Raw genomic sequence first — 14,452 nt, 5'->3', positions numbered from 1 at the left:
TCTGGAAAACGAGTCGTTTATTATGTCACAACTGACGAGCACTGCCACTCATCTGCGTCACGGTGTTTGTGCATTCACAAACACACGAGCATCCATCTTGACCGGCTCCCATTTCAGCTGATCGGGCCGAACCAAAAACGTTTCCGGCCAATCACGTTGCAGTGTTATGGTTTAAGGCGGGCATTACATTTGTATCAAGAGCAAGAGCTGCCCAGCTCCAAAATAAACATGGCAGCGCAGGAGGACACGCGTGTAGCTGCTGCCATCACATCTGCTTGGTCGAAATCCACAATTTCTTCTTTGAAATTAAAGAAGCACCTTGACCACCTTAACTTGTTGTGATATCTCATGGTGCCTGCTGCTTGCATTTTTTTCATTTGTAGCCGTGATTGGACAAAACAAACCTTTGGTAGGCGGGCACTAGGTGTCACTTCAGCTCGATTGTTCTGCTTAATGCCCCTCCTTAGTCCCAGTTGGATCATGTGCAAAACGGAGAGTGCTACACATGATCACTCTGGCCGGCCAGGTTGACTCACCGGGCAACCCCAGCCAAGCCCAGCCCCTCACCTAGCAACCCAAGCGAAGCTCCGCCCACTTCATCAGCAGTTTCTGCCGCTGTATGCGCTGTACAATGGCTCTTCAGCATAAGCATCACAAGCTAAGGCTAACAATAGGCTACTGATTGCCCTGTGTCACTTTAGAAACTTACCATTCAGAAATTTCTGGGTGCAGCCCTGCTGCTTGTGCAGTAGGCTCCTCTTCTCCAGGTTCTGGGTCTGACTCGGGGGTCAAAGACGTAGAGTTTTCACATGTATAAAATGCAAGTGTAAACATTGAGTTGGGGGATGTAATTCTCAAAGGAGCTCAAAATAGGTGAAACAGAGGAGGTGAAATCTCATTATCTGAGAAGGATTTTCTGCAAAAACGTTTTTTATAATTTTGTATAGTCCATAGACCTATCCTAACACACTTGGTCCCCTTTAAATGCCAGGCAAGTTTATTAATAAAGCACTTTTCAGTAACAAGATGATTCAAAGTGCTAAAAATAAAGCTTAAACCAGAGTTACTTACATCGTATAAAACAATGCAATCTTCTGTTCTCACTGTAACATAAAATTAGTTTTAAGCCACTTTAAGCCACCAATTTCCTGAAATGTCATTCAAGTCATTCATTGTGCTTCACAGGTGATGTTCTCAGGCTTACAGGCTTCACACCACTGAAAATTATGCTCATTTTGGTCCCACATTTCAATATTACCAACCTCAGACCACAGGACAAGTCTCCAACAATTAAGGTCATGGTTCCTGAGCGTATTTGTGAACTGTGAACTGTTTGTAGCTTTTCATGTCGCTGCTAGAGAGGCGATTTCTTCCTCACTGACCGGCCTTAGAGTCCATGTGAGTAAATTACTTGTCTCACTGTGGATCATGAAACTCTTGGCAGCTTCAGCTAAAATCTGTCCATGATATTTATCCTTTGTTCTAGGATCACACATTTCACAGAAAAAAAGGCACCCATCTCCTTCCTGAACTTGATGGCTCACCATTCTCATGCTCTTTATACCGGCATGTAATTGAACAGATCAACGTGGCCTCTGGAAATTATAACCAAGGATAAACTAGACTTGTGGAGATCCAAATTCCTCTTCCTGATATCGTGTCCGATTTTTTCCATGATGTCACACGTTGAAGCAGGGTGTTTGAGCCGCTGTTTTAATACACATCCAGTGTGCTGCCATTTAACTCCGGTGTTGGGAATTAGATCAGATTCTTAGAAATTCATGAAATCATCATCAGGGCTCTCCCGGATTGTTTAAAGACATGATAATCTTAATGTTGGTAAACGTCTGACTTTGAAAAAAAAAAACTAATTAAAAAAATCGTCTCTGGCATTTAGAGAATGGAAATAATTCCGTTAATCCTAACTGAAGTTAAACAGGCAAAGTTTTATCTGATTTAATGCCAGACACTTTGAAGAAACAGTTGTTTTTTTCTTTTTATGCAGTTTATGCACACATCTGGTTTAGTTATAGCAGATGTGTCTCATGGAACAGATTCGTCATTGATCTTGCACTGCAACGTCTCCAAACGCATCCTCAGCATTCCCACTCAAGACAAACAACCCCCACATGGTGTTTTCTCTGCTCTCTCTCAAATCCAGGTTAGGACCTTCAAAGGATTTCTGAGTTTCCTCATATGTGCCTCATGAACACATTCTCATAATATGCAATAGAAGGTGTAGTTAAAAATAGCATCAATTAAAACTTCTGAAAAGTGAGTTTGAAATTAAAATCCGAGCACTATTTTTGTGGAAAAAACATTATTTAGAACAAAGACAGGAAAGAGTACTGTAAGTGTAATAATGAGATTAGATGTGAGCTACAGGTCTTAAGCATAAAGTATAAGCACATATACATCTTTGTTTTGTTTTGGGTTTTTTTTTTTTCAGATTTATCAGAATAAGCCATTTAGTATTGCTTAGAGCGGGAGTGTCCAAAGTGGGGTCCAGGCACAGACGTATTCTGTTTGGCCCGCAAATTCAATTCAAAAACGATTTGGACCACCACAGGTAGCTGATGGAAATGGATCCTTTTTATCTTAGTTAGAGCAAAATTATTAAAGACAAGTTAAAATTGTGTTGCAATTTAAAATGTTAAGTACAACACAAAGTATTGCTCTTTTAATTACTGCACCCTTTGTATTCTCTTTAAATTCATAGTGTTTAGGACCACATCTATCCAATGACTTTTACTCAAAAGCAGGCTTTGGGTCACAAAAATCTGCTTTTAACTCGTTTTTTAAAATTGGCTATGTCCAGCAAGAGTTTTCAAAGAAAGGCTGACCCAAATCCGGATCTTAATGCTGCAAATAAACAAAAATGTAATTAATTTTTTTCATTTGAGATTGTCACGCAGGTAGCAAACCAACTTGTAAACTGGATGACAATCTTTTAGTAAAGCAAATTTACTTTAAAAGTGACACACAGCAATGATAAGTCTTATCTGTTTACATATTATATTGAATAATCATATTTTCTAGAGCAGGTAAAATAGCTGTATACAATTTGGAGTAATTACATTTTTTATTTTTAAAACTATGTTGTAAGCTACAATCGTGGGTTTTTACCCCCCATTTTCCTTTAAACAATCCAAAATATATTAAAATTACTGGGAAAGACTGAAAGACATAATTTATGCAATCAGGGACAGAATACAAAACTTTGTTACATTTCAAACAAAGTGGCCAATGTTCTCTCCAAAGACACTCCACCCCTCCTCCCCAAGAAGACTTAACTTGCAACCCCGAAAAAGAGGAAATGTGATAGTTAGCTTTTTAAATTTAAAAGATAAAAATTGAGAGAGACATAAAAAATATACTGTTTGAGATTTGAGAAAAGTATGGACTCCACAGGAAAGCAGTAATATGACCACAACCACATTGTAAAACTGTGTATTGTTCCGTGAACAATGGATTTCCACATTGGCGACGGGAACTCGTCCGTTTTGCTAAATCCAGCATCAAACTTTTAGCATCTCTGTCAAGTTTGAGTCTGATGTGTTTGGAGAGAATATGTCTTAAAAGAAATCTGAAAATAAAATACCAATACAAGATTAATACAAGGTCGCTTTGGAAACATGGAAACCTTTTAAGCAGGAAAACAAAATATTCACGGTCATCAGCTTTGTTTCACTCAACAACAATTTTTGCATTTCATTTTGACCCATTTATTTGAGCTTTATGTGATCAAAGCCTGTTTTAAAAACGTCCTGTTGACCAAACTTTGAGCGATCATTTTTTTAAAACAGAATTCTGACCAAATGATTCTTAACAGTCAAAAGAAATACAAAGGTTTCAAAGGAAATTTGAATCTATAACTTGACCATTGTGTGTCTAAGCTCCAATTCTTTCAGCAGAAAACAAATAATGCAAATAATCACAACAGACATTATCGCCATGTCCTCTATTGCACTTAATTTTGTCATCACTTCCCAAAAACATAAGAAGTTAATTTGTTGGAAACTGGATATAATTAAAAGATAGGAGTGTATAAAGTTATAAAAATACACCATTGGAAAAACAGATCTCTGCAGGGTTATACACATTAATTCATACAGTTGAAATCAAAAATGAGTTTTAATCAAAAGGAAATCAAAAAGGAACACAACCACTTTTGTCACGGTTTGACATTAAATCAGACTAAACTTTTACCTATTATTTCCGTTAGGATTGTATTCCTATTTGCTTGATGCCAGAATAATCAATGATACTTTTTAGAGAATTTATTATTTTGCTTGTTCAAATAAATTAAGCAAGCATGAACAGTATTGGCAATGTCTAGTGAGCACACTTAGTTCTGTGACTGAGAGAAGAAAATGTTTTGGTCTTGGTGCAAAATTCGAGATTCAACCTCAGAACAAAAGCAAAAGATCTCAAGATGCCGACTGAAATTAGAGAAAGATTGTCATTGTTCACAGTGAAAGAGTCATTTATCACCATGAACTGAAAAGCTGCTCAGAGAAGAGGAAGTAATTACTCCAAAAGAAATGAGAAAGCCAGGTCATAATTTCCAAACGCACACAGGGACAAAAGCCTTATTTTCTGGAGACACGTCCTTTTAGTTTGAAAACTAACAAAGTGTTTGGCCACATTGACTATTCTTACCGTTGGAGGAAAAATGAGGAACACCATTTGGTACACCATCCAAACTGTGAAGTAAGGAAGTGGTAGCATCATGTCGTGGAGAGGCTTTTCTGCAGGAGGGACTGGAACGTTACAGAATGGACGGCATCATGAGGAAAGAACATCATGTTCAAATACCGAAGCAACATCTCAATGCATTGGCCCAAAGATCAAAGCTCAGGTGTAACTGAGTCTCCAGGATGGACAGCAAGCTAACAAGGCAGCCTACAAACCTGACTCAGGAAAAATGGGCCAGAATTGTCGCAAACTACAGCGAGAAGCTCATGGAGAGATACCCAGAATGTTTCCCCAAAGTCAAACAGTTTAAAAAGAAATTCCACCAAATGCAGAGGAAATGTATGCACAGCCCAAGTCAATAAATTAAAGGGCCTATATCATGCAAAATCATTATTTTTTGTTTGTTTGTTTTTTTAGCTGTGTTATGATGCTATTCCTGCATCAAAACCATGGCCAAAGTGATATTTTGCTCGAGTCATACATGTCTGAGTAATCCTCGTGAATTCTCCTCTCTCAGCAGCAGCCTCTCCCTGTCGTGGAAAATAAGTGGCCATGACTGGATCTACATACAGCAGTCATTACCCGCCCCCTTCAGGAAGTACCTACCTTGGGTCCGTTCTTCGTACGTCGCTAACTCAGTTAGCAGGATTTCATTGTTGACGATTTGGCATGATCTTGGATCGTTTGGTTCTTCGAAAGACATCCTGCACTTGTTGTCATAGCAACATGTGCGCCAGCTTGAGCCTGCTCCAGAGCAGGCTTGTTTCATGTAAACAAGATTAGATCGCAGCTGTATAAGCGGAGGAGATAGGGAAGTCTGCCGTAGCCATGTCCATTTTTAGAAGATGCAAGAATAATTTGCAGAGTTTTTCGAATTAATCGCGTATTGCGCAATAGACAGGATCCTTTAGCGCAGCGCGACAGTGTAATTGTAGAGATTTTTTCTTGGTGGCTGTTATAAACAGACAAACACATAATTTAACAGTGGCTTTTAAAGAGGAAAAAGTGGTGTTGGAGCCATAAATCTAAAATATTTAAGTTATTTGTATAATGGTTTGCTTTTTATTTTTATCCTATAGTAAGAAGATTTGTTCAGGCCATTTTATTGTGAAGTTTAGTTTACTTTGAAAGGCTTGCTTCCTGTCGAGTCGTATATTGTATTAGAAAAAAAATATGGATGGATAATCGAGCCACGGAGCAATACAGTTTTACCGTGTAAACTGTGGATGACATGGAAAAGGAAAATTTTAATTTTTTTATGGATAAAGATTTTTTTTTGTTAAAAATCCCAGTTTGCACATGTCCTTTACTTCCAGTGTCTAAGGAATGACACTGAAATTTGGATCTCTTGACATAACAAGTGCCTTTTTAAAATAAAGTATAATAATCAAAGGCTACTATTTTGTAGAATATTCTTGTATTTCACTTTTACTTGTTCCCATGTTCTAGTGGGTCCCGTGGAGGCTCTGATATAAAAGAACAAAGTTAATATCAAATTATTAAAATGCAAACATTCATACTGTAGAAAGTGATAGAAACATCTACCATGGACAGTATTTACGCATTAATTTGTCTGCTGTTTTTTGCCAGCCCTCTCTCCTGGCTTTAGCAGATTTTGAGGTGTTTTAATTAATGACTCAAATTCGACATAACCTTCCATTAAAAGCTCTTGTTCTGCTTGGGAGATAAACTCTGGGCGTTCTTTGGCCATGCTGAACAGCCAATAGCAGCGTTGCTGATCATTGTTTCTACTATCGATACATTTCCCCTTTTAAACAAACGCATGAACGCGCAGTTGTCTCAGATAACTCAATCCAGTCATACTAATCGTAAACAACAGGTGTGTTGGAAGAACCCAATTAGCCGGATCATGATTAGCCGGATGAAATCATCTTGGATGTCTCATTTGATCTCGGATGTTTTAAGCAACGTACGAAGAACGGACCCCTTGACTGGACTGCCTCTGCCCAGTAAATAACATGCCCAGCGAGTGGTGTTATGAGGGAGAGTGCGATAATTTCTGCTCAAAGTTAAAACAAAGTGGCTCTTTTAGCCCCTAATCTGCACAGTGACAGCAACGGTTCTCCATTGATACCATGCTGGAGCAGCTTTAGGGCGACCCCACATGGGGAGAAGCATCTTTCTTCCCAGTTGCAAAAAATAGCGCCTTAGAACAATCAATATTTCATAACAAATGAATACTCCGTAGTGCCAAAGGCAATATTTCATCATATATGCCTATAATGGACTTTGGAAGGCCTAAAAAGCCATGACATAGAACCTTTTAAGTATGCATCCCGGTGAGGCTAGTTCTTCCGATTATAAAACGTTTTGAGAAAAATAATCTGTAAGTAGCTACTAAACATGCTTTTCATTAAGCCCACATTTCTGTAATACAAATGTTGCCAATGGTTTGTTGTAATATTCTAATCCTAAATGTTGAGTTCCCATCAGCTGTAAACAGACGATTAACAGAAATAAATGCTTGAAAACATCGCTCTGTGTGTGTAATTTATCTACATAATGCGTTTCACTTTGTAAGTTGAATTACTGAAAGAATTCTTAAAACAAATTATCAAATATACCTGTAAATGTGTGAATTTTGCAAAAGGTTTAAAAAAATTACGAATCCAACAATTATTATTCTTTATTCTTAGAAATGAGCAAATAGAAATAGTGAACCTAAATGACCTGAAACAGGAAAGGTTTATTACCATTTGATGTCATGGTATTAATAAATGGTTATTCTCTTTTCGTATAGTGTTTGTAAATATTTTAATCTATCTATAGATGCTCAATGATGGAAGTGCAGATAAGTGTTCTAAGAACAATTGATCATTTCCTGTCGCTCAGGTTTATATTTCTCTGCCATCTTATTGAGCTGTGAAAAAACACCAGCTGTAATCCAGAATCTGAAAAGAAAACAGATAAAAATAGACGTTTGGGCCATGAAAACACAAAACATATTGTTTTATTTTCAAGAACCCCCAAAAACAGACTTGAATAGAAACTGAGATGCAGCACTTTTTTCATTGATTTAAGCTTTTTGGCTCCTGTGCTCTGCCAGCGACCCATTTCAGATTTCCCAATAAGACTCAGGAATAATACGGAAATGATCAAGGTTAACATTCCAACAAATGAGTTATTAATTTCCATGGTTCCGCTCCACCGTCACACCACATCTCAATTTGTTTATCTGCGTGTTTATGGGGCCCACTGATGCTCAGCTGGAGGGACGAGTGAACATAAAACAACTGATCTTGTGTAGATGGATGGTCAAAAAGGGAAAATGTTAATAATTGACTAAGTGTAAAAATTTTTTGGTTCTTTTTTAAATACTATAACCAGTGTTACAAACATGCTGAAGCTCTTGTCACACCTATTTATGCTTGGCCGAGAATATGCGTGTGCTACACCAGCACTGTGTAACTAAATAATATGTTTGTTCGTTTTTTTGGGTCGAAAACATATTAACGTTTTTCTGAATGCCGCTCTTGAAAGAGTACGTAAAAATGTGAATGCATGCAAACATCTCACTGCAAACTGATTATTTTCCCAAATTGAACTCTGCAGCTTCCTTAAAAAAAACAACAGACTGACAGGTATTATAAGAAAGCGTCCTCTTGAGCTCAATTTATCACATTTTTTATATCTTTGTATTCGGGCAACTGTTGTTCTACTTTTAGGGTCTTTATTCTCCACTTTGTCCAATTTCTCATTCAAATATCCTTACAGTTTACCTGTTTATTGTGGCATCGCAATCAAAACAAACTTTGCAGAATAGTAATTTTGAAGACTTCTCGTTTGTCCTTTCCAGAAAATCTTCTTTAATGCAGGTGATGACGTCTAAAGTGCATTTTCTTCAAACAAGGGTCTCAGCTTTATGTGCAGCTTAAATGTCATCTTATTTGCTCATTGTACAAAGACCAGAAAGGGATGCTGAACAAGAACAAAGAGTTGTACAAAAGTAAAAACTAAAATGGCAAATTGTCACAAATCAACCTGGGATTCATCTGAGTTATAGGGGGGGGGGGGGGGGGGGGGGGGGGGGGGGGGGGGTGTAAGTGTTGGCCCAGTTTCTCCAAAGCCGTTTGAAAGGTGTCTAAACACAGACCGCTAAGCTTGAGCTTTATTCACACTTTCACCAGTTAGCATTTTTTTCTCTCTTTCATTAACTTAATAAGGTTCCAGAGTCCAAACTCGCTTTAAGATATACCAGCGTGTCAAAACGAGACAAAAGAAGTAAAAAAAATAAAATAAATCATCATCATTTTAACTCAAGGGTCATTTTTTTTTTTTTGTGCATGTGATCATTTCAAAGTTGTAGGTGCATTGACCTTGCTGAGGTGAGACGTGATGGCCAACAGGCCCTCTGCAGCTGTGTCACCGTGGCGGTGGTCGCAGCAGACCACACGGCGCGGTTCACAGACTCACTGGCTCAGCTTTGTAGGTGGCAGCGAGGCTTAAACTCTGCTGCTGACTACATCAGGATCTTTCTTAGACCATAAACGCATTTACTAAATATCACCATGCATTTTTCCCCCCTGAAATAAACATCTGCATAGTGACGCTTAAATTTGAATACATGAAGAAGACTACATAGTTGACCGTACAGAAAGTTCCCGTGATGTTAAAAGATCTGTGTCCTGCTGCAATATTGGGTCCATCCCCAGAGGTTTGCCCTTTTATTGTATTTTGCTTTGCTTTTCTGTGCATTTCTTTAAATCCACTTAAACAATATACATACTTTGGACGTATGTTATAGTCGACACATTTCCTGTGATAATTTTACCAATATGGCCATTAGAGTATGAATTCTCCAATCTATCCCTCACTTGAAATGAGAAAAAGGAAATTTTTATTAGTAATGTAATTCTAATGTAGTTTTGGTGCCCTGTATTTAATTCAGCTCTTATTTCTGTACAAGTTCAGAGATGTAAAAATGTATCAATGTTTTTGCTGTATTTGCTTACAGAGATTTTTGATGTTTTTACTAAGTTCATTTTTGCGTTTATTGCGTTTTTGACCAACTTTTGCTGTTAACTGTGACATGTATTGTAGTATTATTTGATGTATTGTTTGTTATTACATTTTAATTGGAGCCAAATATCTTGAAAAGTGAGATCATTTATGTGAATTGGCACCGTATAAATAAACTAAACAAAAATTAAATTGAAGTGACCAGTAAAGTTCTTACATTACATATAATTGTTATCTAATTTTATCCAAATCAATACAGCTAAAAATATCCGATTAATTTTACTTAGTTTATTTTTACCTTTATAAATAAATGTACATCTCACTGAGACATGGTCTCATTTTCAAGAGTGATCTGTTTTAAATAGAAACGCAAGACTACAATATGTTAAAACAGGCTAGGAAAATACAAGCAACAAACTGTACAATTAAAGCAAAATAACTGCAAAATATGCTGGGTAAAATAAAAGTAAATTAAGCAAAATAAGAAGAAAGACAGTAGCGAAAAAAATATGAAAGTTGACTATACCATGTTATGAATATTTACAATATAATGGTGTTTTTATTTGTTTGTACCAGCTCTAGATAACAACAGATTGCTGTAAAGCCATGTTTATGTGACTTAGTTTGCATAAATATGGAGAATGTAAAAAATTATTTTGTCTTGTAGTTATGAAACTTGAATCACTCCACGCGTTTGTCAAAAGCATGCCTGAAATCTGTAAAATGTGTATTTTTTATGAAAAGTATATGTATTTATGCAGTTTAGGGGATTTTCGATATAAATGTGAATTGTGGCGCATTCAAACTAACACTAGAGGGCAGCAGAGTACATGACATTCAGTGCAGTGACGCGCAGGATTCATCCAGCTGTTGACATGTCAAATTGAACCACATCCAGATGTGCATGAGGAGTTCCGACTGCGCTTCAGTCGACACCATTTCAAATTATGGATAAAACTGTGATCAGCTGCTTAATATTTAGATTAAAAATTATAGATAAGACCTAATGAGTTGTATCTAAACAGTTTCATTAAAGATGGTATCTGCAGTCTGGGCTTGGACCCGTGGATTGGCGAGAGGGTGGGGGGTGGGACCAGGAAGTCGGAATGTGGCTCCCTGTGTGTGATGTGATTGTTAGCAGAAACGTGTCAGCCTCCAAGCTCACCGCCACCATCCCACCACCACCTCTGCTCTGGGCCACCGGCCCTCCTCAGCCTGTAAAAGTGGGAGCTCTCTCGGGCGAAAATGCGTGCTGATGCGCACGCATCTGCGCGCAACACAGACACCCCCCGTCGTCTAATTGCGTTGCCATGGAAAGGCCCAGCTATCTTATCGTGGTGGCCACTAGTGGAACAAGGGTAAACTCATTCACGGGGTCGGGAGTGGGGATGGAGGAGGGAGCTGGGAGGATAATGAGGCGGCCAAAAAGAGAAGAAGCGGGTGTCAGACCACAGGCCCATGTGTGGCCATGGAGGGTGAACCCAGGCTGGATTAGGAACAGCTTCAACAAACCAAGACAGTTAAAGAAAAAAAAAAAGGTGGGGGGTTGGGGTAAAGAGAATTTTGGTGGCTGAGCGTGTGCCTAAATGATCACCAAACCCAGTCGGAACAGCTTGCCTTTGCAGTTATATAAACAACAGTGATGTATACGCTTGGCTTGCTGTTGCGCATGCTTGCGCACCGAGCGCTTAAGTTATTCCTGCACATAAAGTCGGGATTTCTATTCCATTTTATGATATATTTCCCTGTGGGTAGTTTGCTTCAAAGAAATTGTCCCCAGTTGATGGGGTGCTTTTTGAAAATAATCTTCTACTATTCACATTTCTCACATCATTTGACGCTGCTTGTCTACAGTAAAGATTCCAGACAGCTCGAGGATCCTGACAGCATTTCTTTGTTTAGGTTTTGAAATATGGCCCAAAAGCCAACGTGGGAACTCAGTCATATGAGTTAGGTCACGATTTTGCACGTTTTAAAATCTGATTTTGTTGTCCTCTTCAAATGCTCTCCATGCAGCGCGTCCTTCTCTCTTCGCCTCCTGGTGTATAGCTTCCGAGAGCCAACTGTGGCAGCAGATCGTGTTTTTTTTTTTTTTCCTCCTCATCCACAAGCCTCACAGTTTGGTTTGTGGATGCAGCCCATCTGGGCACACTCCTGATTCAGAGGCACTCCTGGCTGCGCCGGCGGTTAGCCGCACCAATCCTTTTCACCTGCCGGCCCGCTCAGATCCACACTTCTAAGAGGAAGCATCAGATCCTACACTCAATCCAGGAGGTAGGAGAGGCGTTTGAAACGATTCTGGATGCGTGCCCCAGACGTGGACAGCAGTAGGCCTACAGCCTTGCATTTAAATCTCAAGCAGTTATTTTTGCACACATTTAGATTTGCAGCACGTTTGCGTGTTTGGCGTTTCTTCTTGCAAAGAAACCCCAAAACGGAGCTTTTGTGCGTCATGATAAACAGGATTTCAAGACATGTCTGTTTTTATATGTTGCAGGTTTATAATTTACACGCAAACACAGCGGGACTACCGTCATCGGTGCGTGCAGTAAATGCTGCTTAGCCAACGGTGTCAGGCAAAGTTTAATGCATGATTTTTTTTTTTTTAAATAATCATTTTAAAGTAAGGACGCAATTTAGAAAATCTGTCAGACTTTTACTTAGAAACGTATATGTCCATTAGAAGCCTATCTTTACTTGTTTCGTCTTCCAAAGCAACGCTCACCCCTCACTTTGCCCACAACACAATATAACGGGTTAAATAATCGATACCAATCATTTAATGAAATCTCGCTTTTTATGCCGCCGCGTGATTTACATAGATTGTCACAGCAATAGCTCAAAGCCCCATTTCATTTTCAATATTACATGTAGTTAATTAATAATGTAGGGAATTAATATTGTCGTTTCTTCCAAGTCAGTTTTAAAGCACTCGAATGAGCTTACATCTAACTCACAGACAATTAATGTATTTATGTTTTTGATTTAATAATGAGTGACAACAAAAATATTCTGCTTCTGTTGTTCACACGGTGTGTGTGTGTGTGTGTGTGTGTGTGTGTGTGTGTGTGTGTGTGTGTGTGTGTGTGTGTGTGTGTGTGTGTGTGTGTGTGTGTGTGTGTGTGTGTTTCCGTCTGTTCGTTTGCGTCTCAATGAAGATGCGCAAATGTCACCTGGGCGTGTCTGAAATCAACATCGCATTGTAAGGTTTTTTTTGTTTGTTTGTTTGTTTGTTTGTTTGTTTGTTTGTTTTTGTGTGAGTGTGTGTGTGTTCCTTTCAGGTTATTGTTTTGTTTGGATTGTCCTTAACTGTTGGGTTATGTTTCTGGCTATGTAAAGGTTAAAAAAAATCTGTTCTTCCATTTGATTATATTACTTTTTCCTCTGATAGCTACTCTGTTTTTTTATTATTTGTTGTTGTTTTTCCTACACCGTTGTGCCCCCTTGGTGATTCAAGCTGTTAAAGCTTTAGTGTTTGGCTGCTGCATTGACGACCCATTATATTATTAGTGATACCAAGACGTTGCACCTTCATCATTAAGTTTGTCATTTATTTTATTTTTCATTTTTTCCTTACTTTGCAATTTGGTGTTTACGTCGTTTGAATTGCCAGCAAAGCGGACATAAAAATGATGCAAACTACACTGCTTGATGAAGTAGATTATTTATCGATTTAGAAACTGCTCCGAAGTTTTCTTGGGTAATCTTGGTGAAATTTTCAAGATGTGATCTACCAGTTCCACGCTTATATAACTGTTGCATATGTTAATTTGTGACCCTTACACACTTTTTTCTTTAATTCTCAGTTGTTGCTTTTCTCTGTCCCATATATGTTCAAATATGCAGCCATGTAATTCGTACAACTTTCAACTTTATCCGATTATTGTTTTTCTTACTCTCGGCTCAGCGCACGAGTTGACTGCGCGCAAAGGTAACGTGCGTCTTCAGTATTGTCGCATCACTCGATTAAGGCAATTAGGATGCTTCAAAACTCTGTGAGTTCTCAAATAAAGTTTTGTGTGAGCCTGTGTTTCATTGTGTCCAAAATCTGAGAAAATCTTTCCGACCAAACACGTTTATCCATTTAAGAAAAAAGCTTGAATAAAACTGGGCCTTTTCCGAGTTTATATAAGCTCCATGTCATATTCTCAAAATGTATTTTTCCATTTATGCTTTCTGGCATGTTGTATTCTCCACCAGATTTGACGTGTTACGGCCGTTTCCATGAGAAAATGACTGCTCTCCAGAAACAAACAATGGAAAAACATGTCAGACGTTGGGGGCACACGTGATCTCAACCCTTTCAAGTTAGGTCAAACTATCTACCATAAAAAGGATAATTTACCCGAGTCAGTCAGAAAACAAAACGAACGAATCTTGCTGTGCAACAAAAAAGTGTAACTTTAATTGTAAAGGAGTTCTGGAGTGCAAAACGATTCCAACTTCAAGACCTTACAATATCCTGGCACAAAGTTGTGCTTCTTGTCAGGTTAGTTGTTTTTAATTTTTTTCCGTTTGTTGTTCGCTCTATTTAACTTATTTGGCCGTTCTTTTACGTCTTCTTTTGATAGTTATATTTCTCCCAGATGCAGGTAAGTTACAGTTAAGCTGGCCCCTAATAAATGCTGTCCTTAAGATACCTGTAAATGTGTTCCTTTCGCGTCAGTTCACTGCGCTTCGCAAGCCTTTCACCGCTGCGGCCCGCAAGTGCAAACAAGTGAAAAGGGCATTCTTTTTCACTTTTTGATTACATAATTAACCCCCATCTTTATAT

The sequence above is a fragment of the Fundulus heteroclitus genome, chromosome 8, assembly GCF_011125445.2.
Source record: "Fundulus heteroclitus isolate FHET01 chromosome 8, MU-UCD_Fhet_4.1, whole genome shotgun sequence".
Taxonomy (NCBI): Eukaryota; Metazoa; Chordata; class Actinopteri; order Cyprinodontiformes; family Fundulidae; genus Fundulus; species Fundulus heteroclitus.
Note: the sequence above shows the minus strand (reverse complement) of the source record.